Source organism: Myotis davidii, unplaced genomic scaffold (assembly GCF_000327345.1).
Source record: "Myotis davidii unplaced genomic scaffold, ASM32734v1 scaffold1493, whole genome shotgun sequence".
In the NCBI taxonomy this organism is placed as follows: Eukaryota; Metazoa; Chordata; class Mammalia; order Chiroptera; family Vespertilionidae; genus Myotis; species Myotis davidii.
The window spans coordinates 262721-275839 of record NW_006284834.1 but is presented as its reverse complement, the minus strand read 5'-3'; the positions used below and the strand labels follow the sequence as shown (position 1 = coordinate 275839).

Sequence of the window (13119 nt, the reverse complement as noted above, 5' to 3'; positions counted from 1 at the left end):
GATAAGCCTAACAAATGGACATGAACAACAGGGTGGTAAGGACATGAGTGGGGGGTGAGGGGCAATGGGGGGGATAAGGACACATATGTAATACCTTAATCAATAAAAAAATGTAGTTTGCACACAACTTTATAAGAATGCAGCTATTTTGCAGAATAGGTTAGACATTAATAAAGCCTTTTCCATTGCTAACATTTTATATTTCAGAAATTATTCATCAGGTATGGTTCAGCATTTGACAATTAAGAGAACTTCAATAGCCCAGAGTCTGGCTCACTAATTCTACAAGCAGATTGGTGAAGAAGTAGAATGAGTACATCAGGGTCATATGACTTGCTAGCTGTCATAATGAGTTTTGAGATACCATGTGCACATGCTGTAGGTGTACTGTAGGCTACCGGTGCCCTCCCAATGTGAGTTTTTCATTTTCTATAGTGTAATATAGAAATGAAATAATGTTTGCAGGTACTAATTGATTAGTATATTGCTCTGGTAATCTACTAAATTTATAGAACAGCAAAACTATAATTTAAAATTTTATTATGCAGATTGTTAAAACTACATTTACAATAAATAATGTATGAAAAGAATAATAGTAACCACTTTGTGTGTAAATTGCCTGCCTGGCACTGCTTTTAGGGCTTATATGTATTAATTCACTGACAATCCTAAGAGTCAGGTACTGTTATTGCCCCCAAATTTTGAGGAACTTAGGCAAAAAAAAGGTAAGAAAGCTGTCTAGGGTCATACAAGTAAGCAGAGGAGCTGGGTGGAATTCCAATCCAGGCAGTCTGGTGCCACAGACCACATTCTTTAATCCTGTTATAGTGCCTCTCCAAAACAGCACATCACAGTACAGTAGTAAAGTTAAGATGTTTTGACGTTATCAGGAGAATAATATCCAATAGTCCAGAAAATATAACCAGCAATGTTCCAATTTATGCTTATCACTTTTACTGAATGATCTCATAGTACAGTTTAAATGAAAAACATATAATATATATCAAAGTCTAACCAAGTTCAAAGATGTGCTTCCTGTAAAGATTATAAATACACACAAACCATTTCTTTTCCTGGGAGACTCTGAGAATACAAATAATATAAGACTAACATCATTTTAAACATTGAATATTTTAGCAAATATTTAAATAAGTTAATTAAATAAAAACAAAACTATGGATCCTTACTTTTGAATTTAGTTTGACACTACCAAGGAAATTTTGAGCTGCCAATACTTTAATTTTTTTTTATATGTTTTTAAATATGTTTTTATTGATTTGAGAGAGAGAGGAAGAGAGAGAGAGAGAGAGAGAGAGAGAGAGAGAGAGAGAGAGAAACATCGATAGGCTGCCTTCTGCACTCCCCCTACTAAGGATCGAGTCTGCAACCTGGGCATGTGCTCTGAGCTGGAATCGAACCAGCGACCTCTTGGTTCATGGGTTGATGCTCAACCACTGAGCCACACCACCAGGCAATACTTTAACTTTTAATCATCAAATAAATTTGTTCATTCATACTTTCAAAAAAGATAAATGGGCATTTATCTTTTTTTAAAATATATTTTTTAGTATATTTGTACTGTTTTCAGAGAGGAAGAGAGAAAAAGAGAAACATCAATGATGAGAGAGAATCACTGATCCGCTGCCTCCTGCATGCCCAACACTGGAGATCAAGCCCACAACCCAGGCATGGCCCCACTGGGAATCGAACCCTGACTTCCTGGTTCCCAGGTCAATGCTCAACCACCGACCCACACTGGCCAAGCTGGGCATTTCTGTCTCTTTTTAAAAAATCTTTATTGTTGAAAGTATTATATATGTCCCCCCAACCTCCTTGAGACTTTGTAGCCCGCCCCTTCTCTCTGCCCCAGGTCTTCACCACCCTATTATCTGTGTCCATGGGTTATGCATATATGTATACAAGTTCTTTGGCTGATCCCTTCCTGGCCCCCCTCTTCCCTCTAAGAATCATCAGTCTGTTGCATGCTTCCATGTCCCTGACTCTATTTTGTTTTTCAGTTTGTTTTGTTCATTAAATTCCACATATAAGTGAGGTCATATGACATTTGTCTTTCTCTGACTGGCTTATTTCACTTAGCATAATAATCTCCAGGTCCTTCTATGCTCTCTCAAAGGGTAAGAGATCCTTCTTTTTTACTGCTGCATAGTATTCCACAATGTAAATGTACCATAGCTTTTTTATCCACTCATCTACTGATGGGCACTTGGTTGTTTCAAGATCTTAGCTATTGTAAATTGGGCTGCTATCAACATAGAGGTGCATACATTCTTTCTGATTGGTGTTTTGGGTTTCTTAGGATATATTCCTAGAAGTGGGATCACTGGGTCAAATGACAGTTCCATATTTAAATTTTTGAGGACTCCATACTGTTTTCCATAATAGCTGCACCACTCTGCATTCTCATCAGCAGTGTACTAGGGTTCACTTTTCTACGCATCGTATTCTCGCCAGCCCTTATCATTTGTTCATTTGTGGGTTTGTTGTTGTTTTTTTTATTGATTTCAGAGAAAGGAAAGGAGAAGGAGAGACTGAAATATCAATGATGAATGTATCATTGCCAAATATGTTCTCCCATACAACGATCTCCCTTTTCATTTGTTGATGGTTTCTTTTGATGTGCAGAAGCTTTTTATTTTGATGTAGTCCCATTTGTTTATTTTCTCCTTAGTTTCCTTTGCCCCTAGGAGATGGATCAGTAAACATATTGCTATGAGAGATGTCTGAGATTTTGTTTGGGCATTTCTCTCTGAAGGACAAACAATGTACTTAATTCTTAGGACCTAATTTTGTTCAAATGTGTATGTTCTTTAAAAAATATAGTTCAGCCCTGGCTGGTGTTTCTAAATGGTTAGAGCATCACCCTGTACACAAAAGGGTTGCAGGTTCAATTTCCAGTCAAGGGCAGGTATCTGGGTTGTGCGTTCTCTCCCTACCCCTGGTAAGGGCACGTGTAGGGGGCAACCAGTCAATGTGTCTTTCTCAGATCTATGTTTCTCTCTCTCTCTGCTTCTCTCCTTCTCTCCCTCTCTCCCTCTCCCTCCCTCCCTCCCTTCCACTCTTTCTGAAAAGCAATGGAAAAAATATCCTTAGGTGAGGATTTAAAAAAAAACACAGTTGAGCCCAGCCAGTGTGGCTCAGTGGTTGAGCATTGACCCATGCACCAGGAAGTTGCTGGTTCCATTCCCAGTCAGGGCACATTCCCAGTTGTGGGCTCAATCCCCAACAGGGGGCTTGCAGGAGGCAGCCAATTGATAATGTTTCTCATCAATGTTTCTCTTCCTCTCCCTTCCTCTCTATCTAAAAATCAATAAAAAACAGATTTTTAAAAAATACAGTTCATTGTTAGGTAAGAGTATAAATTCTTAAGCCAGATTGATTAACTAATCTCAGTTTAGCCACTTACTAGGTCTAGGATTAAAATTTTGATATCCCCCTTTTCTCCCCCCATTTCAACAATAAAGGTACAATTTTTTAAAAATACATGGAGCTGCCCTAACTGGTTTGGCTCAGTGGATAGAGCGTCGGCCTGCGGACTGAGGGGTCTCAGGTTCGATTCTGGTCAAGGGCATGTACCTTGGTTGCAGGCATATCCCCAGTGGGGGGTGTGCGGGAGGCAATTGATCGATGTTTCTCATGGATGGTTCTAACTTTCTATCCCTCTCTCTTCCTCTCAATAAAATATATTTTAAAAAATACATGGAGCTATATATTCACTTTGATCTCAGTTTTCACTTATAGAAATATATATAGGCACATATACTTTCATATATTTGCATGTATTTCAGGATTTAATAAAGCTGAATATCACTTTAAAATTTTTGCCCTATGAAAAAATATGTCAACTCTTGTCAAAGTGCAAATAACAGACAAAGTACAGGATTTATTTTTTCACATCAGACAGAGGAACAATTCTGGAATTTTTCATTTAAATGCAAAAAAAAAAAGAGAGAGTGAAAATCTAGTAGGTGTGGCTCAGCGGTTGAGCATTGACCCATGAACCAGGAGGTCACAGTTCCATTCCTGGTCAGGGCACATGCCCAGATTGCAGGCTCCATCCCTGGTAGGGGGCATGCAGGAGGCAGTCGATCAATGATTCTCATCATTGATGTTTCTATATATCCCTCTCTCTTCCTCTCTCTCTAATAAAACATTTTTTTTAAAGAGTGAAAGACTCAGGATCCAATGACTTATCACTTGCCCTGAAGTTAATTAACAGGAATTTGTGAGTTATATTTGTAATAATACAGTGAACAATCCCAATCATACCCTGACACTCAAGGTCAAATAACATACTATACTAAATAAATTATTCCTTTATCCATCATCATACAATGAATTTAAGACTTTAAAACTATCTGAAGACTACAAAGGTTTATCCTGTTATCACCTCACTAGAAAAAGAGGAACAAGATAAAACACTGCTTTAGATGGGCAATACTTGAAGATATATGACACCAATCTGATTGCTAATACATAAAAATGAACTTGCTGTTGTGATTAGAAATTAATGCCAAGATATTGTGGCTATAAATCTGAACTAAAAATTGTATTAATAATTAACAGTAAAATGGTATAGTAAAATAAGAGAAAACATTTCTTGACCAAAATGAAAATAGTTGTATAGAAATAATTTAATATTAATATTAGTGTTTTAATAATATAATTAATATAGTTATCATTAATCAATATATGGTACTTTATTTTATTAAATTGATAGTATAATCATTAAATAAGAATTCTTAGAGCAAATAATTTTAGCATCACAAAAAAAAAATTAGAAATCTTTTTTTTCCTGCCATTTTAAGTGCAAGGATTACCAAAGGATATTACACTAGGAATGCTTTAACAACTAAGCTGTTTTTGTTAGCTCAAGGATCAACTCCTAATTATCCTCATGACAGTGTAGGTCAACTACAAATTTATCCTAAATAGCCCTGAGAATCTTTTTTAGAATTCCACTGTGAAATTCTTTCTCCCTGTTCTTATATCTCTGTTGACAGTTTTTCATGTCTTAACAGAAGCCCTCTTAGTGCTCGCCTCTCGTGAGTGGCAGGTAGTGTGCTTCAGGTGAACACTCAAAGAGCAGAAACCAGTTTCCTCACAATTCCAGGAATCATACAGGTGGGGGCAGGGGAGGGAAGCAATTCTAATATTATTCCTTCCCGATCTGCTTTGGTTGGGGACATCAATACATAAGCAGGATCAGCATCAATTAAAACAAAACAATCATTTTTACCAACAAAATCAACTAAGGTAAATGGCCAGGCTAAAACAATTTCCCTAAGATGTGAAACACCCCATTTACTTCAATCAGTAAATTGTTAAAATGTACTTTTGATTATAGGTCGGGAAAACTGGAATTCTACACTAGAGAATTGTAAAGTAAAAATAGGTTAAAAATTAAATCCTTAAGACACAGCTGTATAATTCTAAATGTGGGCAGAAAACACGGGACAAAGCACAATAATTGGCTCAAAATGGGGATATTTTATCGTTGTTTCCTTCCAGGAAAGAAGTATCTGTGAAAACTGATGTAACCTACCAATATCCCACACATTTGAGCCCATAAGGATGAGGAAATCACTTACATTTTCTAACAGTGCTGGAGAAACTAGGAACATATTTATGAAACCAGATACATCCTATTCTTTCACTTTAATGAAACACTTTCCAAAAGTCTTGTGATACATTTCCTGCCATACTATTACAGCAAGTAAGTTATATCACATTAAATCAACCTGAAGACAACTTTATAAGTTAAAAACGGGATTGCTGGGGTGGTAAATTGAAATGAAAAGACCTGACTATTGTCTGCCTCCCCGCTCCCTGTTCCCATCTTAATTTATGTCCTAAGAAAGATCACTATTTAAAAACCAAACTCTGTGAAACCTTTAAATGCTCTACTGCCCTTTAACAAAGATGAATAAAGGAAATTTTGAGGCAAAACTCCCAAACATTATTCTCATCATGTCAGAAAAATCTCTTCTCAAAATTTATTTTACCAACTGGCAAATAAAGATTATTTTCACTCACTGGGATGTCTAAAGTATTGATTAAAGATTTCCAAGTGTGTGTAGACTGGCAAACTTTAGTTATAACAAGGGTTTATAAAAAGGAATCTATTGCCTTAGAGCCCTTAGAGAAATAAAGGTTGTAGTCTGTTAGTCGGGGTTATTTTTGCTCACTCTCTTGCTCTCATTTTTAAACACATTTTACTGCTTTTGCATGTACTTTTAAAAGAAAAACAACCTTCTGCACTACAGACCAGAGACGTTAACCTATTCTCTGGAGGGATTATTCTTTAAGCTAACTCTACCAAGAGGCCACGAATCTAGTCCTTTGCAAGACTATGGTTAGAAATTAATAGATTCTATCAGGTTAAGACCAGTAGAGAAATCAGTTTGAAGGAGAAAAAGAAATGCAGAAATTCCGTAGGGAAAACCTGGGACAGCTTCTGGCTTTAGACAATGTTGTTATTCATTCCCAGCAATTTGGAAAATGATTCCAAATTATGTTTTAGACACAACACTCAAAATTAAAGTACCTATAGCAAGCTTCACTTTTTTCTCTTTTAGATTTGAGTTTACGTCAGAAATAAATATTATACTACATTAACACTGTTTTTGACATTACATGTATTTTTTCTCTATATAAACTTTTTATGGATTAAATGTTTAATGTTAGCAGGAGTAAAGAATCTCACCAATACAGAAGAAAAAACAGTGGATATATTATGAGGTGATGGAATTGTGGGTGATTTCTATTTGTTTTTATTTTTCATTTACAGTTGACATTCTACTCCACCGTCTTAACCAGAAGTGTATAAACCTTTTTATTGGCTGCAGGGTAGTTGGATATGGTTGTAAGTTTACCAGTTTTGTATTATATATTTTTTTCTTTTAACCAGTAAATCTTAGAAGATGTGGCTGTGTTAGAAATTGGGATGTTAACATACAGTGTGTTGTTGGATGTCCTGCATCTTCCTAGCCCCCAAGCTGTTGCTCACATTATTTTTTCTACCTGGCCTGCCCTCCGCTACAAAGCTAAATTCTATCCATTCTTCAAGGCCTAGTTCAAATGCTCCTTTCCCCGTACTCTCATAACACTTTCTGTTTCTAATATACGTTACTGAGATTAAAAGGGTGTATTAGTCTTTCCTACTACACTGTGAGACCCTCCAGTATAAAAAAAAAAAAACTCTCTCATGTCTTGACTGTAGACATAAGAAAGTTTAAGAGATAAAAAATATCTTGCCGAAACCGGTTTGGCTCAGTGGATAGAGCGTCAGCCTGCGGACGGAAAGGTCCCAGGTTCGATTCCGGTCAAGGGCATGTACCTGGGTTGCGGGCACATCCCCAGTAGATGTGCAGGAAGCAGCTGATCGATGTTTCTAACTCTCTATCTCTCTCCCTTTCTCTCTGTAGAAAATCAATAAAATATATTTTAAAAAAATATCTTAACCAATGTCATCCCAATAAATTTAATTAAAAATACATTTTTAAAAATCTCAGTTCAAAATATCCTTTAAAAAGGATTAGAAAAGCAGCCTAATAATTCATCACTGAGCCTGCTAGAATCCAAAATCTTCATAACTAAACTCAACTACTTGAGTGCAAACTCTTAGGCCAACGACTCTGGCCTATTTCTTGTTTGTGCACCCTATCACCCACCCCCACACCTCAATATCACCTAATTCAATGTTCTGCACACACTCTCAATACAAAGCCATATTATTGTAGATGAAGAAACTGTATTAAGACAAAGATGAAATGCTGAAAAATATTGATTTGTGAACCCCCATAAGTATTGTCAGTGATTAAGATAACGACCCCTTCTACAACAAAAAAAGTGACAAAGATAAAGATGACACAGTGTGCGACAAGGATGGTAAGTAACTTTACTGGGGAGGGGGCAGAATGAACAAAATGGAATGGAAACCAAAGCGCTCCCTCAGTTTAGCTTATGCTCCCAGAGGGACACAAGAAGCAAAACAATTTTTATATTATTTCATTGATGATGACATGATCAGCCTATGTGACTTCCAATATCGGGCACAGACCTTACAAATTAATTAGGTAATAAGATAGGCCACGGCTGATCAGGACACTACCCCAATAGGGTACAAGAAACTGACACAGGTCAGGACCTAATCTCCCCATCTCATTCCCCTGGAAAGGGAAGTAAAACAAGAGTGTGGTAAACACCGGGAGTTGTGAAGAAGTGAGTTTGGAAACCACTCCAGATTAAAATGACCTTCTTGCCACACTCAGTAGCACAGACTGACAGTAGAGAGCACCCCTCCAGTAGAAGGGGACGACGAGAGGCCGATAGAAAACTTACCTGGTTTTTGTCCTATGGTTAAACCTCGGAGCTACGTAGCCCGTGACAGCAACAAATCCACGCGCGGAGGCTCCAATCTCACGCCGCGGGAGGTGTCATAGTAGCGGCGGCGGCTGCGGCAACTCGTGCCTCTGTGGCTTCTCTTCCTTCACCCCCTGCTGCCCGCCAGCCGCCTCTACCCCTCCCACACTCCTCCCCCCACTTCCGGGTGATGCCCAGGCCGGAAGCAGGGCGGGCGATGCTGGGAGAGGGACACGTCACGTGAGAGGGAACACAGGGCTACAGTCAAGCTTTCTGGTTTCCTGCTGCCCCCTGGCTGGCAAGCGGCCTCGGGACGTTTTTTAGGCGCTGCACAGCGCCTCCTTCCTCCTTCACCAAAACCAAAACAAAACAAAAACCCACCCAAATTTCTGTCACCAGTAGTTTCCTAACCGCCAGCCAAGAAGTAATAGAGCTCCTTGTAAATTATCTTCCCAATAGTTTAGCCTTTCCGAACATGAAATTAACGCACGTCTGTTGGATTGTGTAGCCTAACTCCAGATGTAAATGCTAGAACCATAAACTTGCTCTCATCTCTCCACTGAAAAATGATTTCCAACATCTTTTAATTCATAAGTTATATATATATTCATGCTTTTAAATTCGTAATTTTTGTGTGTTGGAGTTAGAACAGGGATCTCACCTCAGACTACTTTCACATGATCATTCCAATCTCTGAATCACTTCCACATTTATTCTTTAATTTGTCCAGCATTAAAAACCTAGAGCCCCCTACCCGCTCCCCCTCAGTGGTTGAGCGATGACCTATGAACCAGGAGGTCAGGTTGGATTCCTGGTCAGGGCACATACCCTGGCTATGGACTCCTTCCCCAGCGTGGGGCGTGCAGGGGGCAGCCAATCAGTGTTTCTCTCTCATCATTGATGTTTCTCTCTCTCTGCCTCTCCCTTCCTCTCTGAAATCAATAAAAATATTTAGAAAAATAAATACATAAAAACCTAGAGGGTTCCAAGGATGTAAAAATATTACAGTATATACCACCGTAAGTTTCACATAGAAATGAGATGCATAAAATGTAACAATACAATGCAAGTGGTACAGAATCATTTGAGAAAAATTAATTTTTATTCGTTTTCCAATTTGACTTTTTAAAAATTAGCAGCAAAATCCCAGGATTTTTAAAACTATGAATAGTAACAGTAAGAGGGTGAGGCTCCATCTCACTAATTTAAAATAGAGATATGGTCTTTTGATACTTTGTTTAATTAAATATTTGTCATAAGATGTAGAGGGAAACTAATCACAGGATTACTTATATTTTCCACTGGAACCATTTGAAACCAGTTCCCATAAAAAATGTATCAAGTCTGATAATGTTGCAGAACACAAAATAGTACATAAACTATAAATATTAAACAAATTAACATTTGCAAAAAGGCTTATAAAAGTGTCTGACACACAATAAACATATATAAATATTAAATAAAATATTTTCCATCTTACCTGTTGTCAAATTCCTATTAAGTCTTGACAGACAACACTTAAAGATGCTCACAGATCTAAATTATAGGCCTGCAACTAAGTATTTCAGAAGGAATTATTCCTTCCCCCTCAACACTAATCCACATAAATAAATAAATAAATAGCTTCAGATCTCCTTACCTTCTGGGACAGGAAGTTGTACTTGCCATTGTGCACAACCTAACTATTAAGATACATATTCACCTCCAATTTTAAAATCTTAAAACTACATCACATGAAATTAAGATGGCTTTTAAGAGAGCTTCCATTTATTCGCACGCTAGTTTTTAACTACAATATTAACACTGTGTTGAGTTTTCAAAGAAGTTTGCTCAAAGGCAGAAAACCAAGTTTACCTTCTGATAACCTTTATCAGAAGAATATGAAATCTACTAGCTCTCTAGTTTTTATATCAAGTTTATCATTATAAACTGCAAGATCCTCTACCATGTATATACTCAGCCACCAAGACATTCACTCATTCTAAAACACCTCATCCCTTGCCCTGACTGGTGTTGCTCAGTGGATTGGTGTCGTTAAGTGTTTCCCTCCATGTCCTGCGTTCAGGGTTCGGGTCTGGAAGAGGAGCCGCACAACAAATGAAAAAGAAAAGACACGAGATAATTTGGGAATATTAGGGGACCAGGCGGCAAGTCCAACTTAAGAGGAAGGACTTCCACTGTGCTCAGGCCTCACCAAGCTTTTTATAGTGAGTGGTAAACAAGGTAGTGGTTACCATAGTTACACAGTTCTTGTGAGTTTCACTTGTTTACACCATGGTTATACTTCCTGCACTTCCTCAGCCCCTTAGCTTCCCAGATAAGATCTAGGGAGTGTTATAAGGTCAAGCCTAATTAAGCTAAGAGAATTGTGCCCTCTAAGCTAGGACTTGTTTGTGACTTTGCCAGCAGGTCAGTCTGAGGCTTAACCCTATATCAGTTTCCCACAGATTGGAGCATCGTTCTGTACATCCAAAGGTGGCAGGTTTGATTCCCCATTAGGACACATACCCAAGTTTCTTGTTCCATCCCCTGTCCCTGTGCCTACAGGAGACAATCTCTCCCTTTCTCTCTCCCTCTCTCTCTCCCTCTCCCTCTCCCTCTCTCTCTCCCTCTCCCTCTCTCTTCCTTAATCAAAAATCAATGCAAAAAGGAAAAATAATAAAACATGTCTCTAAATGCACCAACCTGAATCTTCCTTGTAATGCACAACTTTATTACAACTTTTTATGATTACCGTATTAATTAAATGAGCTTTACAAACAGAAGGGAATGTTTTATGTTTTAAGGAAGTAATCAGGTTGTCTGGAGTTGAACAGTTAGTAGGTACCCCCAAAATGCTTACAAAGTGGTATTAATATCTCCGATAAAATAGTCACAAAGGTGAAAATTCAACATCTATGCTTCTACAACGACCATAGTACCTAGTTCTAAATAATAATTTAAAAGAACACAACACACCCCTTAAAATAATGTTTAAGGTGAAATTAAGAATAGGATTCATGCCCTAACTGGTTTGGCTCAGTAGATAGAGTGTCGGCCTGTGGACTGAAGGGTCCCAGGTTCGATTCTGGTCAAGGGCATGTACCTTGGTTGTGGGGTGTGCAGGAGGCAGCTGATCGATGTTTCTCTCTCATCGATGTTTCTAACTCTCTATCTCTCTCCCTTCCTCTCTGTAAAAAATCAATAAAATATATATTTTAAAAAAGAATGGGATTCATGGCGTTCACCCTAATTGAAAAAATACTTGATAGCTCTTCATTAACATTTAAAGATTGGCAATGCTTCTATGCAGTTGTTGCTGGAGCCTCCCTACCCTCTACACCCCCGACAGTGTATTATTTCCCTTTGCCCCAATATATCTTACCACTACACTTAAATTTTTTTACACTTAATTTTTTTAATAAATAAATAAAAACTGGCAATGATTCTAAAGTAAATCACCTAAATTCTTCAGACACACATATTTTTGTGTATTTTTTGTTTTTCAAACAGTTAACATTCAATATTTTTCTTTTTTAAATATATTTTTATTAATTTCATAGAGGAAGGGAGAGGGAGAGATGGAAACATCAACAATGAGAGAGAATCATTGATTGGCTGCCTCCTACACGCCCCCTACTGGGGACTGAGCCCGCAACTCAGGCATGTGCCCTTGACTGGAATCGAAACCAGGACCCTTCAGTCCATAGGTCGATGTTCTATCCACTGGGCCAAACCAGCTAGGGCAATATTTTTCTGTACCAACTTCAGATGTACAGCAAAGTGGTCAGAGAATTATGCACTCACACAGTGGTCCCCCACTGCCCCAAGCACCCACCTAGCCCTATACATAGTTATCATGACACTACGGACTATATTCCCCATGTTGTAATATACATCTCTGTGACTCTTCTGTAACTACCAATTTGTACTGCTTAATCCCTTCACCATTTTCACCTGGCCCCCAAACTCCTCTGCCCTCTGACAAGTCTGTTCTCTGTATCTATGAGTATGTTTCTATTTTCTTTATTTTACTCATTAGAATCCAAAGTATTTGTCTTTGTCTGTCTCACTTATTTCACTTGGCATACCCTCTTGGTCCATCTATGCTATCTCAAAAGGTAAGAGCCCTTTTTTTCAGCCGAGTAGTATTCGATTGTATACAAGGTGTCCCAAAAATGTATACACACTTTGAATGATTATAAAGTTACTGTTTATTAACATACAGTTCATTTTCAAAATTAAGTGAGTTACCAGCTGTTAAAGTGTGTACCACATCTTCTTTATCCACTCAACTATTGATGGACACTTGGTTTGCTTCCATATCTTGGCTATTATAAATAACTAGAGGCACGGTGCACAAAAATTTGTGCACTCGGGGGGGAAGGGGGGTCCTTCAGCCCGGCCTGTGCCCTCTCACAGTCTGGGACCCCACGGGAGATAATGACTTGCTGTCTTAGGCCTGCTCCCGGGTGGCAGAGGGCAGGCCCAATCCTAGGTGCAGCCCCTGGTCGGGCTCAGAGCAGGGCCGATTGGGGAGTTGGGGAGCCGCCCCCTGTCATGCACAGAGAAGGGCGGATTGGGAGATTGCGATGCCACCCTCAGTCACACTCAGGGTAAGGCCGATTGGGGGGTTGGGGCACCGCCCCCGGTCACACTCAAGGCAGGGTTCATGGGGAGGTTGCGTCACCACCCCCTGTCATGGACAGAGCAAGGCCAATCAGGGGGTTGGGGTGCTGCCCCCTGTCACGCACAGAG

General features: G+C 38.8%; 1 protein-coding gene across 1 annotated transcript in view; it reads right to left on the bottom strand.

Moving 5' to 3' along the window:
- ATP7A (ATPase, Cu++ transporting, alpha polypeptide) overlaps positions 1 to 8563 on the bottom strand; it is a 160385-nt gene extending 151822 nt beyond the window's left edge. The window contains exon 1 of the mRNA XM_006755060.2: positions 8362 to 8563. The gene's annotated coding sequence lies outside the window, so the exon portion shown is untranslated. The remainder of the gene's footprint in view (positions 1 to 8361) is intronic.
- Positions 8564 to 13119: the final 4556 nt, after the last annotated feature.